Source organism: Crocodylus siamensis, chromosome 5 (genome assembly GCF_052110815.1).
Source record: "Crocodylus siamensis isolate JL-2025a chromosome 5, ASM5211081v1, whole genome shotgun sequence".
NCBI lineage: Eukaryota > Metazoa > Chordata > Crocodylia > Crocodylidae > Crocodylus > Crocodylus siamensis.
In genome coordinates this window covers 202,884,063-202,910,163 of record NC_143399.1, presented here as the reverse complement: position 1 = coordinate 202,910,163, position 26,101 = coordinate 202,884,063, and the positions used below count along the sequence as shown (strand labels likewise).

Below are 26,101 nucleotides of genomic sequence, written 5' to 3'. Positions count from 1 at the left end.
GACTGTCCTGATTCACCACCCATTTCCCCCTCCAGCATAGGACTGAATGCATCCTACACCCAAAGGTTGTTGGTTGTAACCGTGCTGGTCTAAGCACATAGGCAGATGAGGTTCTTCAAGTAAATATGATATCTTTATTAGACCACCTAAATAGTTGGGAAAAAATTGTTCTTTGCAAGCTTTTGGGTACAAACACCCTTCTTCTACACCCACACGAACACAAGTTTATCATGAGCAAGGAGCCAAATCTCATTTCCCCTTCAGGGGGTTTGAATGGGTATCTCCTGCTTCCGAAACAAAGTGCTTTAACCACCCGGCCTAGGCATAGCTTACTGTACTCCCAGTCCTGCTCTTGAAGATGAGCCACTGACCTTTGGTTTTGTCATTCAGTGGCTGAAGTGCAGCAGGGATGCGGCTGCCCCATTGAAGGGAGGAGCACAGACAAGAACCCAGAACATGGACCCTTCCAGGGCCAGCAACTCATCGAGCCCCACACTCCGTCGCTGGCTTGCTTTTATCCTCCTACTCATGTTATCTCCTTTCTTGGTTACCCAGCTTCAAGACCAAAGCTGAAGAGTGCTCTGATAGTGCTTAACCTGCAGCGTGGTCATTACAGCACTTGCGAGGAACATACAGCCCCTTGCAAGTGCTCTAATCTATTTAACATGCTTTGAATGAGGCCAGAAGTGACCCTATTTTACTGCAAACTTTGCTGGTCTTTATTTAACTCATTTTGCTGGTAGTGCAGCTGTAGCTGTCAGAAGCAAGTCAGCAAAGAGATTTGAAGCAGGTGAACACTGGCCTTGTGGTCAGGGTTTTGCAGTGGACCAGGTCCTGGGCATTGCCATTGCTAACCCTTTTGCTATCTTTTCCCACTGCTCACCAGCTCCAAGATCCCCCTACTCTGTTAATGACGTTCATGTCCCCTTCATAACAAAGTCACACACTCAAGGGCTGGGGGCAGAAGAGCAGAGCTCTGTGCCCTGCACCCACCCTACAGCCTAGGAGGGGAAGGCTTTTGTAAGGATAAACCCACAAACTCTCTGGCCCAAATTCACAGCACTTTTTAGGTAATGCATTCATGCTGAGAGAGACCTAAATCCCCACTGATCTCAGTGGGGGAAGGCCTAGATGCAGCTGTGATGGGATCTAAGCAATTTTCTAGATAAGGACATTCGCTCCTGTTGGGAGATACCTAAAACCTAATTGATTTCAGTGGGGTAAGGCTGCAGTGGTGGGAACTAAGCAATTGCCTAGATAAAGAAGAGTTGCACTGTCATCCAGCGTCATTCCATAGGGCTCTGTTGATTTTACACCAGCTGAGAATCAGGCCATAATTTAATGTGGCATCTGCCACCATTAGCCCTAAATCAGTATGGAAACACACACACACACACACACACACACACACACACACACACACGAATGAAAAAGCAAGAAGCAGATCCAAACTGAAATGAACTCTAGGTTTGCTCCAGGGCAGCTCACGGCTGGGTATTCCCCTGAGTTCCCCCACCCCCTTTTGCAACACGATGCAGACTTTCACTGCGAATGCACTGGGATGCTTTTCACACAACATACGTGCACACGCATGCACGCAGCCCCACCGTCTCCCCTTGCTCTGAGCAGGGCTTTGGATAACGAAATGTGTCAGCAGCCTGGATGATTTTATTGTTGCGGGGGGAGATGGGAGGGAGGAGGGCGAGGCAAAGCATAGCAGAATTTGTCAGCATGCATCCACGTTGTAATAAAGCAGCCCGAGGCCAGATGAGGAATGACAGGGAAGTAACACTAAACAGGCCTCAATCCCGTCTCAGCCCATCGCCTATAATTTCAGGGAGTCGGAGCTCTGTGGCTGACTGAGTTTTGGATGTCATCCCCCGGCTGCTGCAGGGCAATAAAGGTGGCCGGGGGAAAGGAGGGGAGGGGGCACAAAGTGTTTAGCATTGAGAGGAGGGAGGAGCAAGCAACACGATGGTGTCGGACCAGCGTGGTGGCGGTGGCAGCTCCAGCACTCATGTTGCACAGCCCCTGGGTCAGGCGATCATGGGAGTAGCAAGAGCTGCTGTTCGTTTTGGAGGCAGTTGGAAAAGGAGCACTTCATCAATCCTGGGCCAGCTCGCAGACGGGATGGAAAAGGTGTGAGGAGCCCTTATCTCTATCATATGGCACCTGGACCAATCCAGCTTCCCATTCACCAGGCCCTGCGTGTTTGTAGTAAGTGGGAGGAGACACTGAGAATCACCCCAAAGGTCACTGATGTCAATACGTATTTCTTTCCATCTCCTCTAACAAGTTTGCACTGGTTCGCCTCACATTTACAGCAGGGTAAATCATTGATACCTCCACTTAGTCGAAGGAATTGAACCAGTATAAACCTGGTACAAGTGGAAAGAGGCTCAAATCCCATTAACATGCTGCAAGTTTCTTTCACTTTATAAGTTTCTTTCTTTTGCTTGAGAGCAACCCTAGATAGATGAACTTGAAACTAGTAGGTCTCTGCCTTCTCCATCGCCTACAACCCCAGAGGGAAGAAGTCAGGGAGTGGCTGACATATACCATGAAGGATTACTATAAGGAAGATTTTTGAAATACAGAGAAAAGAAGCAAAATTAAGGGTGGAAGGATAATTTAGTGGTGAAGATACTAGTGTTGGACCCAGGAGACCTGGGATCAAATGCCTGTTTTCCCACAAATACCCTGTACGCCTTCAGCCACTTTTGCTCCAAACTTCAAAAGGAGCTAGATGCCCAAATACCTATAAGGATATGGACTGTACTCTCTCCTCTCCACCCCACATTCAAATGGGGTAATAGCCCTTCCCAATCCCAGAGTGCATCATGCATTACAATGTACAAATGCACTGAGAGCACAGACCAACTGCAGACGCCTCCTCAGCCCGAGGAAGGGTGTTTGTGCCCAAAAGCTTGCAAAGAAGAATTTTCCCAACTATTTAAGTTGGTCTAATAAAAGGTATCATATTTACACAAAGAACCTTGTCTGCTTAAAGACTGCAAAGCAGCTAGCTATTATGAATAGCAGGAACACACTTGTTAGACCCTCACCTGGTACAAATCAGCATTGCTCCACTGATTTTCCTAGAGGTCTCATCATGCTTATGTATAACCTCAGATAGACCATTAGCCCTCAGATATAGTAGAACTTAATAATTTAAGTGGGGCCAGCCCCCAGGTCCATCCAGCCCAGTGTCCTGTACCACATGCTGACACAGAACAGATATTAAGGGTATTATTTATGTGGGGGTCTGTCCAGACTTATCCATTCCCTGACCCTCTTCCCTTATCATATAAGGAGATCCCATTAGAATCACATCATCACAGACAACAGGGCCCTTAGGAGGTCATCTAGTCCAACCTCCTGCTCAGGACAGGATCATCCATATATAAGCCATCCTATAGAGTGTTTCATAGATGCTGAGGTCAGAAGGGACCTCAAGAGATCATCGAGTTCAACCCTTTGCCTGGCCAGGAGAGTGCCCGAGTCAGATGCCCCCAGCCAGATGCCTATCCAACCTCCTCTTAAAGACCCCCAAGGTAGGGGAGAGCACCAACTCCCCTAGAAGCCTAATCCAAATTTTGGCCACCCTTACCGTGAAGAAGTTTTTCCTGATATCCAACTTAAATCTGCTCTCTGTCAGTTTGTGACCATTGTTCCTTGTTACCCCAAGCGGCGCCCTGGTGAACAGAGCATCTCCGATCCCTTGCTGCACCCCCCTAATGAATTTGTAGGCAGCCACAAGATCACCTCTCAGCCTTCTCCTGTGGAAGCTGAAGAGGTCCAGGTCCCTCAGTCTCTCCTCATAGGGCTTGTCCTGTGGGCCCCTAACCATCTGAGTGGCCTCCTCTGGACCCTCTCGAGTCTATCCACATCCTTCTTGAAGTGCGGTGCCCAAAACTGGATGCAGTCCTCTAACTGCAGTCTGACCAGTCATGAGTCAACACCCTCAACCAGGTTATTGTTTACAACCCATGTGGTCTGACTAATAATACATTGCAGATTCATTTTATATGTCTTTAGGGACAGAAGTTACATAGAAACTAGTATAAGTGATTGGAAACTGGTTCAAATCTGTAACACAACAGAAGTTCAGTGCACATAAACTGCTTTCAAAATGGGCTGAAACCAGTTTAAAATAAACCTGGATGGATGTAGTATCAGACTTAACTGATTACATTAAATTGGTTTATTGAACTTCTGTCCCAGACATCCTCTGAATTCAAGTTAAATCACAGCCCCTAAGCATCCCAGGATGCTTTGCACCTCCCCCACAAACTACCTCCCTCGCAGTGGAGGTAGGCTATCCTTGGCCCAAGCTGTCTGCTCCAGCTGAGCAGGGAGGGGTGCTCTAGCACCCCCCCTCCCAGCTTCTGTCCTGGGCCACTACGGGCATGTGGCTGCATTTCCAGAATCAAAGGTGAATGTCTGGTCACTTGCTTATCGGTTCAATCTCTGTAGCTTAAACTTACCTGCAAAGACTGAATCAATTCAGCCTCGGGCTTTTTGACTGTCTGTACTTAGCCTAAGTGTTGGAGTCTTTAAGTTTTGTGTTTTCAAACTTTTTGTTCCACTCTTGAGGACCAGAATTACAAGTGTGTGTGTGCGCACGCGCGCATGCGCACATGATATTTACATGCACACACATGCACACACACATGCATACACATGCACACATGCATACACACATGTGTGCACGTGCGCACACATGCATACATGCATGTGCATGCACACATACACACGCACACAATTCTGGCCCTCAGGAGTGGAATGAAAATCTTGAAAACATATGTATACATGTTGAGATTCTCACACAATGACCTGACTCCAGGTCTGGAGGATTTAGGGGAAAAGATACTGCAACCTTCAGGATAAAATTGCAAGAGTTGGCAATATATCAAATAATCCGCAAGTTTATACATGTTTACAGATTCCCCATTGGGCAGTAACCTTTGGCATCACTGCCTAGGCTGTTGATCATTTATCATATGAAAGAAGAAGACTTTTTTACACAGATATACACAGATACACTAGTCGTCTGACCTAGTATGGCACTTCTTCTGTTCTTACCTAGGTGTATGAGTGCAAACTTCTATAGAAGTTCCAGGGGTTTGTCCTTCACTCCAGCTCTGTGAAAGACCTAGCGCAACTGGGCTGTTACTTGTGGTCTTCTAGGAAGTACCACCATGAAAAAAACAAAAACTGTGAAATTTGGCTGGAATCTTGCTTTCTGACCAGATGTTGTCACCATGTACCGTGGCAAACACTAAAATAAATCCCTCCTGGCTCATGTGGTTTTCTGCAAATCCAGCAAAAGAGAGAGAATGCACCAAGTCAGCTTTCTAAATCAGGGACTTTCTTGCAACTCTAACTTGCTGGGAACCCTGCTTTGCTTTTCCAAACTCCTGCCAAGTCATACAAAATTAGATGAGCAGAATTTCAACCCCCCCACCCCCACCCCCACCAGCCCCTCCAATGCCAACACAACTGAGTTTATTATTGTATAACTTAACCCTCTTTTGCAAAATCTATTTAACATGCTTGGTTTTGCTTTTGAATGAAACAAGAAGTGACCCTATTTTACTGCAAACTTTGCTGGTCTCTATTTAACTCACATTGCTCGTAACACAGCTGTAGCTGTCAGAAGTCAAGAGCTCCTTTGATAGGAAAAATCTGCGAGCACAGCATGTTCCTAGATAAGTTACCTAGCAAAATAGCAGGTACCGGCCTGGAGGCTTAAAACTCTGCCGGGGAATCAGCAGAGGATTGAAATCTTTTGTTGTAGTTTGGTTTTGTTGACAAGAGAAAAAGTTAAAATCCCATGGGTATATTGCTGAGACACTACAGCCTCTTGCATTAGCTTAATGGACTATCAGAGGGGTTGTTGCAAGGCCAAACCCAATGTCCTAGCTTTTAAACTGGATGATTTGTTATTTTCTTGATTAAAAAAGAAAGATGCCTCATTATAGGTCAAATAGTTTGCATCATATCCCAAAAGAAACCTGGAAACAAGTCCTTCTCAAGATATCTCCCTAAAGTCATGGCAAATCCAATAGACTGGGAAAGACCATATCAGGATTTCAAATTCAGTTCCCAGAGTTAGACATGGATGATCCTGTCTCAGGCAAGGTTTTGGACTACGTCGCCTCTAGAAGTCCCTTCTAGCCCTACTTTTTTATGGGTTTTGTGATTTGATGACAAGCCATTATGGGAGTATTCCACTAGCCCAGACCAGCTAGTCCATGGACTCTGGTTAAGAGGTAACAGGTAAAAACTATACCATGCATAAAGTCCATAACTGCAAATGGTAAAACACTTTCAGGAAGAAAACTCTTTTACCGGAAAAGCCGGGTGGATCAAAATCAAAATCTATCATGAGGAGTATTCCAGTCTTAACCAAAACAATCAGTTTACTGAAGCGGTGCTTGAAGCGACCCATTTCATGTGGAAAAACCAATTTCATTCAAAATGTTTTATTTCAAATGGACATTCCAAAGCAACGTGCTTCAGTTCAAATAACTATTTTAGTTCAACTTTTGCTCTCAGAATGTCAAAACATTTCATTTTAACTGAAAAAGTCAACAGTCCCATGGGGACATTCCCAAAATATAACTCTTCCCCACGAAATGTTCTGATATTTGGATTTCCATGCTGAGAAATCCTGAAATATCAGAAATCTTCATAGGACAGCAATTCCATTTTATGACCGGTTTTGCCCAGAACAAGCCTGGCCTTTTCAAATATTTGAATGGCTGTGACAAAGAAGAGGGGAAACAATTGTTCTTTCTTGCCACAGAAGGCAGAACATGAAGAAATGGGTTTAAACTATAGCAAAAACTATTTAGATTAAATCTCAAGGAAAAAAAAAAATTCTTATGGCAAAAACAGCAGGACAATTTAACAAGCTGACCAGGGAAACCATGGGATTGCTTTCACTGAAGATTTTCAGTATCGGGCTGGGTGAGAATCTGGGGAATTACAGTTCAGTCGTTTTGAACTCAATACATGGAAATATCGTGAACCAGGTCCTCAAGGAATATATTTCAAAACATCTAGAGAAGAACAGGCAGCATGGATGCAGCAAGAGTCGTGCCTGACCAACTTGGTTTTCTTCTACATAAAGTGGCAGGATCAGTGGATGTGATATACCTTGACTTCAGCAAGGCTTTTGACACTGTTTCCCATGCAACTCTCATTAATAAGATAAGTAAATGCAGACTAGATGAACATACTGTAAGGTAGATACACCATAGAGGGTTCATCATCCTCAGTGAGGAGTCATTGGTGATTCGATGTCTAGTTGGGAGCAGGTGTCAAGCGGGTTCCCCTGGCTCCAGTATTGTTCAATATCTTCATTAATGATCAGGATGGTGAAATTGAGTTCATGCCTAGCAAATCTGTGGATGACACCAACTTGGGTGGAGTTTCAGACACTCTGAAAGACAGGGCTGGGATCCAGAATGACTTGGAGAAATGGTCTAATATCAATCAGATACAAGTCAGCAAAAGACAAATGCAAAGTCCTGTACTCAGCACTGAATAATTGCATGCATAAATACCAATTGGGGAATGATTGGTTAGCCTGCGGTATTGCAGAGAAGGACCTGTGAGTGGACCAGAAGCTGAAAATGAGCCGAAGGTATGCTCTTGTCACTGGTGGGGGGCGGGGGAGAAACCAAAAAACCCCAATAACCAGTGGATATTCAACCTCTTCTTGGACACCTCCAGTGATGGCAAGTCCCCAGCTTCCTTAGACGTGTATTCACTGCCTCACTGCTCTAGCAGGGAAGACGTTTTCCTGATATCCAATCTAATCCTACTCTGTTGCAACTTCAGGCCATTGGTTCACAATGTCCTCTCTGCAGCAAGAGAGAAAAGATGCTTTCCCTCCTCTTCATGGCAGCCCTTTGGGTAGTTGAAGACTGCTATCGTGTCCCCTCTTAAGTGTCTTTTTTCATCCAGCTGATAATAGAATTTGCATTTGGGATTTGCAGAAAGATGCACAGATTGGATACAAAATTCAAGGTTTGTAAAGGACAAAACAAAACACTAGTGCAGAATAGGCTGTATAACCCAGTTAGACAGACTACATCTCTCTTTTCACAGGACAGAGACAGAAGCATTGAAGCTTCCTTCAGCGTTACACCCCCTTTACATGTCCCAATCAGAGCAGAGCAAAGCCAGTCAAATAAATAAACAGATCAATCAAAATGACCTCAATTGTCCATCTGGAGTCGGAGACAAAGTCACATTGACTGTGTCAGCTGCTGATGAATAGTCTTGCAAGTGGGTTTGCTGGCTGGAATGCTTGTAGGGAATTAAATTTACCTCTGTGTGGAGACGCTGACCGTGCCTGCAGGAATTCGGCAGGCCTCGTTTGAGATTAGTGGAGGGCTGAATTCACCTAGCAATCCCAAACATCAGGCCAATATTGCAGAAGGCTTCCAGCAAGCCAGTTCCAAATTTAGAAGCCTGATTATAGGAGTTATGCCCATCAAGTCAGGGTTCAGAAATGATACCATGTCACCAGTGCATCCAATCAAAACAGGTCCAGTTTGGACTGTGAAATACTTATAACCAGCTGGTCATGAATGAACCATGGGCTGGGAGTCATTTGCAGATATTTAGGAAGAGAAGAGTCACGGGCCAGTGAATTAAATCCAAGAAAAGTATAATCCGCAGAGAGGGAAAATGGTGAAATTGGGTGAATAAGCTTAGGCACCATAAGTTGCATTTCCTGTTCTAGTCTTCATTCTCAATTTAAAGTGGTAGGGGTGGGATTTGAGAGAGAATATGTCAGTCTGACTACGACAGTGAGGGGTTTGGGGTTTTTTTTTTAATATGGACCCTAGAAATAAATCCATCAGGGTGATTTTGCATTGGCCATCAAACAGCCAGGAGTCACTACCGATCTTCATTTATTATCTACCGAGGTCCCTGATCCTACACACACTTCAGACACAGGAGTAGTCCTCATGACTTTGACAGAGCACCTCTCATGCTTGACATTAAAGATGTGCCTAAATGCTTGCAGAACTGGGACACGGGTTGCGGGGGGGCGAAAGCCGTAGCAGGGGCGAAAGGCCACGTGCATCATTATCTCTCAATGGGGCAACAGGCGGATCAGTCAAGGCTACTCAGTTTGTCTTCACCACCTTCCCCCATCTGCTTCCTATCCCGGAGTCTGAAGACCATCAACCTTTTTATTCACCACTTGCCCAGGGAAAAAAAAGAAAAGAAAAATCATTTGTGCTAGATAACGTGCTTTGGATTGTTTCATACTGCAGCTCTGTGTTTCCAATTATGTTGCCTTGCTTTTATCGTCTCTGTATAATCTACTCAATCCCTCCTACTAATTAGAAACTTATTTGCCCTTTCCCCACCCCCTAAAAACAGTGTTTATTCTTCACATTGTTCCTTACATCGCTGGTTAGCTAGATTGACTTCTGTTATCTTTATTTTTTAAATATATGTTTAGATTTTATTGGCACAGACATCCATTAAAGCTCTCCAACTATTCATTATGGACCTACAATTTTCCATAGTAAATTTCCTAGACAATCAACTCCGATCAACATTATTTTTTTCTCATTCCACATTCTTTCAAAGAGCTATTTTTTTTAATTAAAAAACCCGCAATGCTTCAGATTCTTACCTTTCATACATAGCATAGCCTTAGAATCAGCGCATATCTGATGATATTCTGATGGCCAGACCTCCAGATGTTTTATTTTAGTTATCATACTTGGCTTCTTTTCTAGGACTAAGTCCAGAATGAACTCTGATCTCAGTGGCTGCTCAACAAACCCGGTAAGGAGGAGTGGGTGACAGCTCTCATGTTAACTCAAGGGGAGAAAACCCATATCCATGATAAGTGATTCTGAAAATACGGTCGTATTCTTTATCTCTGTAACTCCATCTGACACCGGTTGACATTCAGCCTTTAAAAACTATCAGTAAGTTGAAAAACATGGTTTTGGAAAAGCTATAAATCATCATGCTTTTCAGGTCATAAGCCGGGAGGTCAGAAAGAAACTTTTCCTGAGGGCAGGGAAGAAACTTTCTCTGAAGGCAACTTTCCATGACTGCTGACACTGAGCTGCTTACCTTTCTTCTGCCGTTCCAACTCAAGTTGGAGTTGGAACAAACTAGCTGTCTGGTCCAAGATCATCATGAGTTTTCAACCAAAAAAAGGGGGATCGACGAGAGCCACTTCCACGACATAATCTGTGGTAACTTCTCTGACAGCCAAGAGCTCCTGAATCGACAAAAACGCCAAAGCGCATAAAGATACAGACACTGTTTTTGTCACTCGAAAGAAGAAACAAAGAAAGGAGAAAAGGTTTGACTTTACAACACATCATGACACCTTGCACACAGAAGCCTCTTGGGCTGATGATTGAGCTCAGGATTTTGTTTCCAAATACTTACGGGAGATCCACACCGCGCCATGCAGCTCTACACAGAGAAACCCTAGTACGGGGGCGGGCGATTATTTTGGGTGGAGGGCCGCCCATCGAGTTTTGGCAAGCCATCAATGGCCACATGACAGGCAGCCAGGGGGCAGATAAATATTAATTTTCTAAAATTTTTAGGGGCCCGGTGGGCCAGATAAAATAGCCTGGTGGGCTGCATTTGGCCCGTGGGCCACATTTTGCCCCCACGTGCCCTAGTATCTTTGAACAAGTTGGTAAGTCTATAATGCACAGTTCAGTTCCACATGGGGAACAACAGCTGTTAATGACCCACTCTCCTTTTCAACAGTCTTGATATTCCACTAATCAGGCTATCCTTTCTTCTCTTGGGCTCTCTTCGTCTACACTACGGACCTGCAGACTGCTGTTTTAAGCTGTTTTCAAAATCCTAGATCCACCCAAGTCTTCACCAGCAGCTACTGTTTCAGCTTTTGGCTGTGCAGCCAAGAGCTACGGACAATTTAATTGCAGCCTGAGATCTCGCATCAGCCGGAGGAAACACCGCAAGGACACGTTGAAGGCATACCCCAAGAAAATAAACACCGCCATAAAGAGCTGGGAGGTGCTGGCTGCTACCAGATGCCAGTGGCACTGCCGCCGCAACCAAGCAGCACCCTGCTTTCAGGTAGAGCGTCTTGCCCTCGAAGCAGAGAAGAGAGAGTGCAGAAAGGTAAAGGAGATAAACGACCAGCCTATAGCCTACTCTCTCCTAAAGAAAGACCTGTAACGTCTGCAGAAGGATCAGTGGCTCAAAGATTAGACTCTTAAGTCACTTCAAAACACATCAATGGGCCCTGGTAGGGATCATCCTCAAACTGAGAGATTGCTGACAATGATTTAATGTTTCAGTGAAAATCAAAAACTCAGCAAAATGCTTCCCACCAGCTCTGCAGTCATCTATAGGACTCAGCGTGTGCATGATTACTCCCTCCTTTTTGCAGGTAGGCAACCTAGGTCCCGGATCATGATGCCTGAGGATAACTCTAAAACACATCTCTTAAATCTGTTGAGCTCTTTTTCCATCCCCCAAGTATTTGCCTCTGTGGCTTCCTCCAGCAAGGAGTTCCACAAGTCGGCAATCCACCCCGGGTTGGAAATTTCAAAATCAGACCCAAATGGTGAAACAAAATATGATTAGAATAAAACTGGATGAACTCTGCCCCCACCCCCATTTTTCAACCTCCTGTAAAATAAAGAAGTCTTCATTTCCCAGTGTCACCACTTCAATTTAGAAATAATGATCTTTGTAATGACAGTGGGTGATATCATAGGGTATGCCTAAACACCCCTCATGCTGTGCCTGGAAACACCCCCATGAGTCATGTGTTGAGCAGAAAATCCCAGAAATGAAGCTGCCCAGCGAGTCTAGACCAGTGCTGCATCCATGAGCACCCTAAAGCTACCCCTAGGACTCTCTCTCATTTGGGCATGCTTATTCGCAGGTGCTCGGCACTGTGCTCGGGGGCTGCATTGCCATGTTTGTCTCATATGGAGCAGAAACATGTGCTTTATAGTGGCACGGAGGTAGGACAGATGAGATGCCCTCATGTCCAGCCCAGCTCTCTGTGTCAGAAGCCCTAGCAGTTCCTGTTTCTCTGTTCCAAGAAAGAAACCAGCTATAAATCCACTGACACAAGATCAGGGCATGCACCAGGCCTGTCATTCTGGTCTCCAGCTGTTTAAGACTTCCTTTTTAATAGCTATCATGCTCAGAAAGCTCGCTGCAAAGCCCAGAACCCTTCATTTCATGAATCCTCCCTCCTCTTTCTTGCCTCCATAGGCTTTTAAAGGGAGCTGTGATTTTTGTTGCCTCTTGAGACAACCCCAAAAGCCAACACTCGGGTCCGCTCTCCATCCCCTGGCTGGGTCGCTTCCATCCTGAAAGCAGCAGGCTTGGTTATGTTGGAGTCATACCAATTTTTAAATGGGTAGGAGGGGGAAAGACCCAAACCTCCCCAGCCTTGTCGGCGAGGCATCATAGCAATGACATTAAATGTCATGGCCAAGGGTCAGGGTGTCACCGAAGCAATGCAAAACCAGCTCGGCGGTGTCCCCTAGTGGCAGTGAGTGCTGTGGGTCCAGGACAGAGCTTCCCCAAGGCCATCCCGGTAACCACGTAGAGAGTGTGTACAAACACACAACCCTAGTGCCTAGCAACGTTTCCTGCAGCTCCAGACAGTGGCACACAGAAAAAATGCGAGGCTGCTGCATCCAGCGATTGATGCAATTATAACATCGACGGGCCGTAAAACGTGGAAAAAAGCTGCCAGTCTGGTGGGAACGAGTGAGAGCCGGGACGATCCTCCCCTGCTTTCCCAGATGCAACGTTCGGCTGGCCTCGCCTTCCCAGTTTTGGGAAGTCGGCTGTACTTAATTTGGTCTCCGGTGAGCCTTGTGTCCTGAGTTAAAGCTGATGTGCACTAAAGCTATATAGAGATGCGGGTGTGAGGAATAGCAGGCGGCCCGGTAGACCCGGGGGAGAGCATCCACAACTCCACGTTACCTTTTCCTGCCTGGAGTGACAGTGACAGTGGCCTGTTGAGTTGTTGAGGCTCTTCTGGGCCATTTGTGCCATGAGAAAAGACTGTAATTTTTAGGGCTCTTGAAAGAGACACTATAGAAACCAAAGTCCTCCATTTATTACCCATAGGGGCACAAGCGCATCTTATAGAGCTGCCTTGCCAGCTCACTTCGTGTGAAGCCAAGATGGACCTCCTGGAAGGACGAGCATGGCTGGGCTCACTATCCTTAGAGGAGGAAGATTGATGAGGTGAGATTAAAAGAAAATGTTACTTGACCAAATTGCCTCCTCCTTGCTGCCTCCTTGCTCCTAGAGTGAAGGCACCTGGGTCACAGAGAGAAGAGAAATAGTTTTGTTGAGAAAGAGAAAGAGGAGACAAACCTTCAGGTTTCCAGGGGCCTTCATCCAGTCCAAGCTAAGTACAAGACAGAACAATTGCTTTAGCTGAATCTAGTGATGTTCATGGTCTGACCATTTGAAAGGGAAGTAAGCAGTTATCATCCATGACTCTTTCTCTCTCCAACTTGAGGAAGGGCATTTGAAACCCAACAGTTCATCTCCACTCTCTCCCAGCTATGCAGCTTGGTCAAATAAAAGACAGTCCCTCACCCCACTAATCTTGCTGCTTTTATTTCCCAGGCCTTTTGCAGCTACTACAACAACACTGCAGCAATATTCATACTTATGGGAGTCAAGTTTCTGCACTGGGGCACCGCTCTTCTGGCCTGCAAATGAGGTCCCCCCGCAACCCTCAGCTTTCAAGAAGGATTCAGTGCAGCTGATGGCTAGGAACAAGAGGCACAAGCTAAGGATCTGTAGCAGAGCTGTACACACACACAAAAAGCAACTCCATTTGGCAGAAAATATTGATATTGCAAAACTTGGTTTCCTTCCCATTTGGAGTTGGGATTCTTGATGAAAGGCGGATGGAGATCTGGTTCCAGGGTGGTCCCCTTGGCTGGCTGCTCCAGAGCCATTCACCCTGGGACCACGGACGTCCTCAACTTCAGGGCATTGCATGGCAAACTTCAGTGAATCACAGAATCATAGAAAACGAGGGTTGGACGGGAGCTCAGGAGGTCACATCCAATCCAACCCCCTGCTCAAAGCAGGACCAGCCCCAACTAGATCAACTCTATCATTAGCCCCAAGCTCTGCAACTCCAAGACAGTCAGCATGGCATGCTGCCCCGGAGCTGTGGATGATGGGAGTCACCCTGCCACGGAGCCGTATGTCGAGAATATAGGAACCGGGAATCGCTACCTGACATAACAGGTTACACTGGAGATCATCACAGCGATCCCATCTGGCTTTAAAACCCAGGGCTCAAATATTAAACCAACTCGCTTTCCCATGACAATCAACAAAATGATGCGTCCAACCTCATGCGGAGATCCAAACCCGTCCAGGGAGATTCACCACTTTGCTGGTCTCTCCACAGGCAGAAACCAGCCCTTGTCCACCCTGCAAAGACAGGGAGCTGTCTCGTCTGACAGCAGGTATCTCCCACGACACCTCATTCTGCACGAATGTGGGTGACCCGATCATAGCCACGGTATAAAGCAGTGATTAATTCACTGACTTTTTTGGCCTGCTCCCCCTGTTAGATGGCAAAATGCCGGCTCTTAGCTTTCCCTCACTTTTTGACGAGGGAAAAATAAAAGGGCAGTTCTTGTTTCAAAGGACTCGGAAGCAGGGAAGAACATTTTTGCCCCTCTATGAAATCTCTGGGTTTATCTTATGAAGCATGTGTAGGTGCTTGCACACCGAACAGTGCCAATATTGCGTGGCACCCTGCAGACACTTAAAAGGATCTCACAGCACCCCGGGGTGCTGGAGCAGCCCGACTGAGAGTCACTGTTATAAAGGGCTCTATTTTACTTGGAGAGAAATGTATAAATGAGAGTGGAGGAGAAGGGCCCACGCCCCTTTGAGCTCCTCGACGAGGGCATGGGTCTGAGATGGGGAAGATGCAAATTCTAGGCCCTGAGACATAGGGAACTGAGCACCTTAAATCCCAGAAAATTACCATAACTAGCAGGCCTTAGGTTAGGCAGGACTAGTAAAAACTTCCAATCCTCCTCTTCAAGTGGAGCCCCTCTGGGCAGCCAAGGAGGACAGCATTTAGGGAGCTGGAGGAGAGCAGGCCAAGAGGGAGTGTGCCTTTGTGGTCCAGGTGGCAAGGACACTTTTGTTCCAGCCTGTGCACCTAAGGCTGCCTGTGCATTTGGCATTTAATAAGCATTTGATCTCTCACCTACAGGCTGAAAGGCAGGCTTGGATGCCCTGTTTCCAAGCTGGACACATGCAAGTGGGAGCAGGCTGGGCCTGAGAGCAACCCGCCCTGAAAGCACCAAGGTTGGGCTGCAGACCCAGCCTGAAGCCTTCAGGGCTGATTTGAATGACTGGATTTATTGTGACCCCCTCCTGCCCCCCTCCACATGCACATAATCTGTGCTCCCATTAGCTCCTGGAGCATCACTAGGTGTCACCTGCCAGGTGTCAATGCCGAAACCTCCTTGCCCCATTTCTGAAATGGCTACTGAGCATGCCCGGCGGCTCCTACACCCGGGTGTTTCTGATGCCTCCCTTCCCTGCTCTCCACCCAGAGCCTGAAATAGTCCCTCTCCCCTCCTCAATGCCTCCCCCCGGCTTTAAAAGCAAGAAAAAAGAAATAAATTAAAATCTGCAGTAGGAAGCCGGTGGCTGACATCAGGCTGGTAGGACGCTCCTTGGGGTGTTAGCTCTTTCCTGCCAGAGTGAGATTTTTATGGCACGAGGTTCGCTGCCAACGCTGAGCAGTGCCCAGACTCCCAGTGTGGTGGAGTCATTCCTTTGAAAGCAGGAGGAGAAATAACCTGCATAACCAACACCTATACACACACGCACGCACACACACATATGCATGCACAACCCCAGCTATTTTGCCGCTTTTAGGGAGATCCTGAGAAAGGGAACTGGAATCCGGGGGGAGATTAATCGATCTTGGGAACGAGGGACAGATCTGTCAGGTCGCTGATTGGGAACATCTGGCAGGAGAACAGGGCGCATTCAATAACAGGGGAACAGCTGGCTTCCCAAACAGCTAAGGCTGCCACAGGAACTATCCCAGCGCCGGGCCGCTTCGGCATCTCTCCGGGGGGCACCGTTTCCACGTGCTGCTCTCTCCCATCGCTCCCCGTTCGGTTCACACGCTGCTGGCCTCCCGCCTGCCAGCGGTACCGTTCCCACATGGCAACCAGCCCCCACTCGGGCTGCCCACGTCGTACAGAAAAGGAGGGAGGTGGGGAGTGTGTTGCTTGCATCATGGGTGCACGAGTAAAGCCGTTTCTAAATACAGCCGCAACTTGCTGTATGGGATTACAGGAGCATCTGTGCCAGGAGGACTTTGCAGCTGCAAACTGGATGGCAGGCTCTCTCGCCAGCTTCCTCCGGGGTGAAGCTCGCTTGCTGTTTCTGGAGAGGATCACTACCCAATACCACTCGCAACCTATCCCCGTCAGTCATGCGGCTCCTGAACCAGCCCTCCCATCCCCATGCACAGTTGTCAAGGGCCCCCAGGACACAGCAGAAACCTGCTCCTTCCCAGGCTAGTTCTGGCAGCCAGATCCCGTCTGCTATCTTGGCTTCCTCCTGAGCACAGATGTCTCATCTCTTAAAGAAAACTAAATTCACCGTTATGCCAACAGAGCGACCGAGCCCCTGACCTCCTGCTCTCAACACTAAGCCATGGGGCTGATCAATGATCCTAGGATTCCCCTAATTAAAACTATAAATTAAGTCCTCAGAATAGGTGGGATGCTGTGTTGGATCCGGTCCCGGTTTTGATAGTGACCTTCCAGTAGCGATCGCTGGCTGGCAGCCTTTGGCACTCGGCATACAAGGCTTATAGCAAAGCTGCTAATGAGCACATCAATAATTCCCGAAACTCAAAAGGCCAGGGCAGGAGTCAGTTTAATGCACTGGCATTTTCCTGCTATTGCCTGACTTGCTGGATCCATTGTCTCCGTGAAATATAGAAAGCTGCCGTGCCGCCAAGGGGCTAACACACGGTTTCCATCTGTCGCATCCAGCTAGCTGCTCAGAACAGTGTGCCCCAGCCCTTTCCAGCCCCGGATCTCATTACAAACAGGGGATGAATGTAATCACCCCACTCGTGTAGGGAAACTGAGGCATGGGAACGTGAGCTGATTTATCCGGGCTCATGCGGTGCACCAGTTGCAGTTCTGGGCTGAAATCCAGATCCTTTAAAAGCTCTAGCCCCTCAATCCTTCTGTCCTTGTTATAAATAAGAAGGGGAAGTGTGAAAAGAAGGGGATAATTCCAGTATTTTCTTTTTTTAAATACACCGGCACCTGGGAAAGTCTGAGCAGTGGGAAACACGCTCCCTTTTCCCACATCCAGATGTCCCAGAATTGAGGTGCATCAAAAAATTATAAGGTGACTGGAAGTCAAGGAAGTGATTCAAGTCATGTGGTTGTCCAACATACCCCCCCTTCCCAGTCCTTTACCTGGGAACACCACAGGTATCCCAGCTGTTAACAGCAGCTTTGGGCCAAAAGATAAGAGTGATTCGAATGATGATAAAAGAAGTGCCTTGGTGGGCCTGGGATCTGAATTCAGCCTCCGATGGCTACATTGACTTCTCCCTCATTTCAAACATAGGCTTACTGGTCCCGATTGCACCTTGAACCTTCAGCTTATCCTGGTGAGCCCTGACTTCCCTAGATAACACCCTTTGAATAGGATATTTTCTGCTGAGAAGAGGTGTCATGCAGTTTATAATTCCAGGAAAATCTTGGCCCCGCGCGGGTTTGAAAAATGGGGGAAAAATGTATCTTGCAGTAACTCCAAAATCCGCCACGGAGGGCAGGCTGTGATTTGAAGAGCTTAGACGTGAGCAGAAAATAAGCAGGAAGCAAAACAAGTGAAAAAAAAATCCAGACCGGCTTTGTAGATGCCTCCACTTCGGTGTGGCAATGCTTACAAATTCATTACCATGCCCAAGGAGTGAAATCCAAAGAGACAGCGTAAGGCAACCAGGTCCCTATACAGCCCTTATAAATTTAGGTGTCATTCATAGATGAAGGGACCTCGTAGGTCATCGAGCCCGACCCCTGCCTGGGCAGGAAAAAGCGCTGGGGTCAGATGATCCCGGCCAGGTGCTTGTTCAATCTCCTCTTGAAGACCCCCAGGGTAGGGGCGAGCACCACCTCCCCTGGAGCCCGTTGCAGCTTCCAGCAGCGCTTACCGTGAAGAAGTTCTTCCTGATGCCCATCCTAAATCTGCTCTCCATCACTTCATGGCCGTTGTTCCTAATTACACCAGGCGGTGCCCTAGTAAATAGGGCATCTCCTATTCCTTGCTGCCCTCCCCTGATGAATTATAGGCAGCCGCAAGATCCCCTCTCAGCCTGCTCTTGTGAAGGCTGAAGAGATCCAGGTCCCTCAGCCTCTCCTCGCAGGGCCTTACCTGCAGGCCTCTGACCTCCGTCTTTGGTGAACTGCATCCTATTTTGTTCCGCCCATTTTTCCAGCCTGTCCACATCCGCCTGGATCCGTTCCCTACTCTCTGGTGTGTTAAGTCTGCCCCATAATTTGGTATCATCTGCGAACTTGGACAGGGTGCTCTCCATGCCCTCGTCCAAGTCACTGATGAAGACGTTGAATAGCACCGCTCCAAGGACCAAGCCTTGCGGGACCGCACTGCCCACATCTTTCTAGGCTGATACCGACCTGCACACCACCACTCTGTGGGTGCAACCCCTAAGCCAATTTGCCACCCACCTGACTGTGTAATCATCTTCATCAAAGCCTGTCAATTTATTTACGAGAACAAAGTGCAATACCGTATCAAAGGCCTTCTTAAAGTCTAGGTAGATGGCATCTACCTCAACTCCTCCATCTAAGTATTTTGTGACCTGGTCATAAAAAGAAACAAGGTTAGTCAGGCAGGATCTACGGGCAATGAATCCGTGCTGATTTCCTTTCAGCATTATTTCCCCTGCTGGGCTCCCACAAATGTGATCCTTAATTATTTTTTCCAGCATTTTCCCAAGGACAGAGGTGAGACTAACTGGCCTATAGTTTTCTGGTTCCCCCCCTCCTCCCCTTCTTGAACATAGGGACCACACTGGCCCTTTTCCAGTCCTCCGGGACCTAACCAAAGCACCATGAGTGCTTGAACCAGGCTCTGCTATAACACTAGCCAATGTCTCTGAAGTGTGATCCAAAGCCCCTTGAGGCACCAGAAGGTGCCTAGAGCAGACCACTTAGATACAGGGATGGATGTTTCTACACTCCCATTTCTATCAAATGAGGGTGCATAGTGTCCAGAAGGGGGACCTCACTTGAGGAGAGGTTGTCCACCTTTTGCACAACTGCTGGCTGTTTGCAGCACTCTCCCAAGACGTGAGAGACCTTGATCACATTCAAACTCCCATGAGCTACCTTCCAAGAGCCTGCTTTTAGCACCAGGCCATCCATGTAGGAGAATCCTTCACCTCCCCTGTTGAAGCTAAACCAAGAGTCATGGAGTCATGGAGAAAGACATCAAGCAAACATGTTGTGTGACCCACTTAGGGAGAAAAATGCCTGAGCTGGGGTTCAAGTTTCTGCTAGCAGGGTCTTTTTATCTTATTAAGCCAGTGTCTACCATGGTTAATATATATACACAATACAAGGAGCAATAGCAGCAGGTACCAAACTGGAGCAGCCTTAAAGGAACTAGCTCAGCAATAGATCCAAAATTTGAACTCAGTTACCTCTAGTCTGCATAGCTTCCTTGTTACCACTGATTTTCAATTCAACCCTTTCTGATAGCAGTGGGCAGGGCTCTTCTTGCTATTCAGTTCTGGTTTCAAAGTGTCTATAGTGTGTCTTTCGAACATGATATACTGTAAAAGTCACCTAGCTGCCCCCTGAGTCCTATATCAAGAAAGAAACTGATGATCCCGGGAATCATGCCGTTCCTAGAGTTGCCTTGAGACTCCCACGGGGGTCCCCACCCTTGATGTCTGTGAATCTGTGCTTGCCCTGGCTGTGAATTAAACCCCCAGGCTTCACGGAGGAGGGACCAGGCATACCTCCAGATACAGATGCTGGTCTCTGGTGTTTAGCAAACAAAGTGTGGCAAGAGTCCCCGGTGTTTGAGCTGGATTTGAGTAAAAGGACTTCAGAGGGAGACAAACGATGCCCAGGTACAGATAAACTAGCTGTAGGCACAATAGAGCCTGAGAGAGAGAATAAAAATCTCTCTTCCTCCGGTGGTGAACTCTGAGCCCCTCACTATTATAGGTAATAAGACTTTGGTGTGGGACATGCCAGTGGAAATGTTCTTCATGAGGCATATGGGATACAGGAAAGGGCCCCATCTTCGCATCTTCATACGGCTTAAACTAAAGCCTCCTGAAATCACTGGAAACCTGCCCATGGACTTCAGTGGGCTTCGGAAAAGACTCATAGCTCTGAATTATTATGGATGTTAGCAGAGTGATTGCCCAGCAGAGTCCTTAAGGGTGCAGACAGAAGTGCAGCGCCCAGCTGTAACAATTTCTGCAAAGCGCTCTGAGTTACAACCTTACCGCAGACCAAACAGAAGTTCACTGCTGGGTCCAAGGGAAAGGATATCTAGCTGGGGCTGGAAGCCAGATTCCCACAGCAATGGCCAGGGGCTCTCTGCCAATGCTCACTGCTTTCAGAAGGGAAGGGGGGAAAAGCAGAGGAGGGAGCTCTTCTTGGGGCTCTCCAGATGATGCTGGAGGGGGAGGGGGATGAATTGGATCCCCCCCCCACCTTGGGGGGAAGGGGCTCCAATACACCTGCCCCACTCTCCAGGGGGGCTGAAAAAATCCCAGACTGAACTTCCCCCACTCCCTTCCCCCCGCACCCCTTCTGAAAACAGCAAGAGGCTGGGAGCTTGCAGACACACTTACAAAAGATTTACACTTACATTTTGCAACACCTTTATCTGATGCAATGAGGGGTCAGATTTTCACACCATTGGCCATTTGTGAAGCCATCTGCAGCCATGCACTTGTGTTTGGTCACAGCTATAAGCTGCTTTCTGTGGCCAGATTGGGTGAAAATTGTCACTTCTGTCTGCACCCTTAGCTCTTGCTGCAGTAAAGCAACTGGTCACGCTGTCGAATCTGCTTTTGATGCTTTCTTCCTTTTTCAGGGAGTGTTTTTTATTCACTTCTGCATCCCTGACCCCCCCGCACCCTTGTGCCTCTTTAAAAGTCTTTGACCTCCTTCTGCTTTGTAGCTGTTCCCTTGGAAGAGATGAAGTTTTCTTTTTTTCCAGAAAAAGAAGAAAAAAAGAGAAAGAAATCAAGGCAGAGGTAACAGAACCTGGTCCCTGTCCCATCTTCGTGCAGAGGCAGCCCTCACAGAGAGGTAAGAGTTCATTCAACCTCAGCGTCTCTGCTAAAATTGAGTGCCAATGCATTTTGATGACATGGCCATCTGCTGTGAAATGGGCCAGGACTCACAATTCATTTCAGACACGTCCCAGCCCACAGCATAAAGGGGTTTGTCGTCCATCCCTCCCGCTCCCCCCGCCCCATCAACCACAACCCATCCAACCAGCAGTCTGAAGGGGAAATACTTTCAACCACCACCACCCATCCCCGGAGCCATGTAACCTCGCTTTCCTAGCTGAGATAAACTGGACACCTCCAAGAGTCCTGGCCCGTTCTCTGAAGCCGTGTTCAAGAAAAAGAAAATTAGTCTGCCTGCCTGGCTGCCTATAAGCCCCATGCCTAAAATGTGCAAAATGTCGGGAAAAAGCAAGAGGCCAAATTGAAAGTAAAGGTCAGATCAGAGTTAGTCAGAGCCGATTCTTGAGGGCTGGTCCTTCAACCCCAGTTTTACGAGGACCACGGGGCCGAACGGGATGAGAGCAGAGGTTTTGCCTCACTCTTTCCATTAGATACGATGACACCGTTAGGCCGGTGTCCATGTAAAGCGGTCAGAGACCGCTATAAATTATTGACTTTACTTCCTTTGGTTTGTGCTCTGCAGGCTGATGAACCGGGCTGCAAATGGGAATTGTAGTAATAGGAAAGATATGTGGAGTTTGGAGAGCATCTGAAGCATGTCAGAGCAGAGGAGATCCCCGACGGCCCCCATGACTGCTGAACCCGTCTTGCTTGCCCTCTCAAATGCTTCTGTTTCTCCCTCCATCTCTGTCTAGAAACTTCCCCATGCATCATCTCCAAATGCACAGGCACTCCCTAACCTGACAGCCCCTGACCAAAACACCGCCCTTGTCCTCAATACCTGTTGCACCAGGTCATGCCGCCCAAACTCGCCCGTCGCTTCCTGGCATTCGGAGAACGCCCCCTCGTTTCCCGTATGCTCTTGGCCCCAGTTTGGAGGGTTTTGAATGATTTCATAGATATTTTTAGGTATTAGGGCAGGAAGGGACCTTGGAAGATCATCGAGTCCAGCCCCCCGCCCCAGGGGCAGGAAGTCAGCCCCGAATGAATCGGTTCCAAATTCATAAAACGCTCATGGAAAATGCCTAAGAGCCCCCGTTGCTCTTAAGTAGGAAAGGCCGTGCGTGTCCAGTCGTCTTTTGAAGATCCCCAGGGTCAGTGACTGTTCCAGACTCTGGACACTCGAACCATGAAGAAGTTTTTCCTTATATCCAATCTGAAGTGAAGTGCCTAAGAGAAATGTTCAAAAAGTTCAGTCGGGTTATCTGAAACCCATTTCTCCTTGTCAGTTTGGAGATGCACAGCTTCACTTCTGCTCAAAATGCAATGTCGAGGCCTAGACATCCCTAGCAATGCCTTTATACCCCCAGCCACAAGCTGACGAGGGCCGTTCATTCAGAGTCTCTTACCTCCTCATCACCAAGTCAGCTCTAACCCTCTTTTTATCTCGGCTGAAAGTCTTCAGTGCAAAATAGTCCTTTTGAGGGCTCTGTAGAATAACTTAATGCATCCTATTCTTGTTGCCAATGGATGGGTGTCCACAGCGCTGATCCTGGTTGACTCTAGCTCGCCCCGTATTAGGAATCTAGGCAAAGAAACCAATGTTAGAAGAAAGCAGGGATAATAAACCATTCCTTTCCAGCCCCCCACAGCTGTCCCTCCAAAGCAAGGTGAAGCCATTTCTGAAAGGACATGCTATACAGGATGCTCCCCCTGCTGCTATTAGTCCTGCAGTTAATGAGAGGGTGTTTGACTTTGGGCTGTCAATTTAACATGATCATCACATTTTAGAAATGGTGTGAATGCTCACAATGGTGCATTATGCACTTAGAAAAGCCAAAAAACTCCACTCTGTCATGTTGACAGTCCTGAAGTACCTAAGCCTGAGATTGAGATTATCCCATTTAAATGTTGCCTCCTTGTAATCCAGGAAATAAAGGTACCTGTCCTCTCAGTTTCTGAGAAGGATGTCCTAGGAGCCATAGACCCTGGAGCAGTATCTAAAAAGGACAGTACACCCATGAGGGTCCTTAATGTTGGGTACACATTTCAAACTCCTACTTTTAATGGTACTTCTCATAGAGATACCATAGAGGCCCAGCTTGTCTAGGACACCTACCAGCTCAAATCAATTAATTAAAAACCACAGGTCAGGGGCTATGTTAATCAAATGATCTGGAGACTGCTTCCATCAGATTCCTGCCAAGGAAGGTGGCCAATCCAAAGACCAGAAACCTTCAAGTGATCTAGCTCAGGTTTTAGACTTAGTCCAATAGCTGCAGGGACAGAGTTTATGGAAGTCAGCAGCAACAAACTCCCATGAAACACAGGCAGGATGCCAAAGCACAATGTGGTACATCTCACCATCCATTCTCAGCATACTGATGGAAGGGACATTTGTGGGACCACCCAGAGGACATCTAAAGCATCACTTGACATGTTTCTAACAGACAGTATGACCGGCTGCACCGTACATAGGTGTCAATCAGCTGTAACTCCACTGATGTCCCTGCAGCTATACCAGTTTTTACCAGCGTCAGTGAGAACAGAATCAAACCCAAAGACTGAAATAAATATTACTCTTCTTGAGATTTAGATTTCTTTTAGGTTTCTTTTAATGATTTTGGATATGGGTGTGAAATGTATCCTGGCAAGGTTTGTGGACTACACCGAGTTATGGGGGTTGGCTGCCTGGAGTGCGGTCATGCTGGAGGACAGGCTGACTTGAATGGCCTGGATCCTTAAGGCTAAGGATGTTATCCTCCTACTCTACTTGGCATTGGTAAGGTGGGCAGATCAAAACCTGATGACGTTTAACACTGAAAAATGTAAAGTGCTCCATCTGGGGAGAAATAATGTGGAACGCACATACAGGCTTGGTGGTGCTACGCCACCCAGGACCACAACTGCAAGAGGCCTGGGGGTCATGATTGACCACAAGAACATGAGCCACCAATACAATGCTACAGCTCGCAAAGCAAACAATACGCTGGCATGCATCAACCGATGCATCTCAAGGAAGACGAAAGATGTCATCCTCCCGCTCTACTCTGCGTTGGCGAGGCCGCAGCTGGAGTGCCGCATCCAGTTCTGGGCGCCGCGCTTCAACAAGGACGTAGAGAAGCTTTAAAAAGTGCAAAAGGAGGGCCACACGCATGATGAGAGGCCTGCATAGGAGGAGAGGCTGAAGGACACGGGACTGTTCAGCCTGGACAAGACTCAGGGGCTCTTGGTGCCAGCCTGTAAGAATATAAGGGATGAACATCATGGGCTGGGAGAGCATCTGTTCAGCAAGGCACCCCAGAGGAAGACAAGGAATAATGGACATAAACTGCTAGAAGATCACTTCAGATTGGATAGAAGGAAAAACTTCTTCACGGCTCGAGTGTCCAGAGTCTGGAACAGTCACCGACCCCGGGGATCTTCAAAAGACGACTGGACACGCACGGTCTTTCCTGCTGAACCTGATGACCTCGCGAGGTCCCTTCCAGCTCCTAACATCTATGAATCTATCCTAGGCTACCCACACACATTTTCATAGAGATCAGGGCTGGAAGGGACCTCGGGAGATCATTGAGTCCAGCCCCCCGCCCAAGGGGCAGGAAGTCAGCTGGGGTCACAGGATCCCAGCAAGAGAAGCATCCAATTTGCTCTTGAAGGTGTTCAGTGTAGGCGCTTGAACCACCTCCGCTGGCAGACTGTTCCAGACCTGGGGGGCTCGGACAGTAAAGAAATTCTTCCTTATGTCCAGCCTGAAACGGTCTTGCAGGAGTTTGTGACCGTTCGACCTCGTCATCCCTTGGGGTGCTCTGGTGAACAAACGTTCCCCCAGATCCTGGTGGTCACCCCTGATAAACTTATAGGTGGCCATCAGACCATCCCTGAGCCTGCGCTTTTCCAGGCTAAAGAGTCCCGTGGCTCTCAGCGTGTCATCGTAAGATCTGTTTTCCTGACCCCTGATCATGCGCGTGGCTCTCCTCTGCACTCTCTCAAGCTTCTCCACATCCTTTTTGAATTGTGGAGCCCAAAACTGGACGCAGTACTCCAGCTGCGGCCTCACCAAGGCCGAGTACAAGGGGAGAATGATGTCCCGGGATTTGCTCAAGAAACATCTATGGATGCAAGCCAGGGTTTTGGTCGCTTTACTAGCCGCAGCATCGCACTGCAGGCTCATGTTCATCTTGTGGTCAATGATGACCCCCAAGTCTCTTTCTTCTGTAGTGCTAGCCAGCATAGCACTGCCGAGCCTATAAGGGTGCTGCAGGTTTTTCCTCCCAAGGTGGAGACCCTTGCATTTTTCGGTGTTAAACACCATCAGGGTCTCGTCTGCCCATTTGCTGAGCTTGTCCAGGTCAGCCTGGATCACCCGCCTATCTTCTGGCATGGATGCTTTGCCCCAAAGTTTGGTGTCATCGGCGAACTTGGCCAGTCCACTCCTAACTCCAATGTCCACATCGTTAATGAAGATGTTGAACAGGATGGGTCCAAGGACAGAGCCTTGAGGGACCCCACTGGTCGCAGGGCACCACGATGAGTGACTGCCATCAATCACAACCCTCTGGGTCCGACCACGGAGCCAATTTCCCAGCCAGCGGATCGTGGTGGAGCCAAGGCCACAACTGGCCAATCTGGCCAAGAGGTGATCATGAC

At 47.8% G+C, this 26,101-nt stretch overlaps 1 long non-coding RNA gene across 1 annotated transcript; it reads right to left on the bottom strand.

Moving 5' to 3' along the window:
* Positions 1-5,965: 5,965 nt before the first annotated feature.
* On the bottom strand, positions 5,966-25,176 carry LOC149865160 (uncharacterized). Its single transcript, XR_016442408.1, has 3 exons — positions 22,861-25,176; positions 10,123-22,681; positions 5,966-9,228 (listed from the first exon to the last, which is right to left on the bottom strand). It is a non-coding gene; the product is annotated as an uncharacterized LOC149865160 (long non-coding RNA).
* Positions 25,177-26,101: the final 925 nt, after the last annotated feature.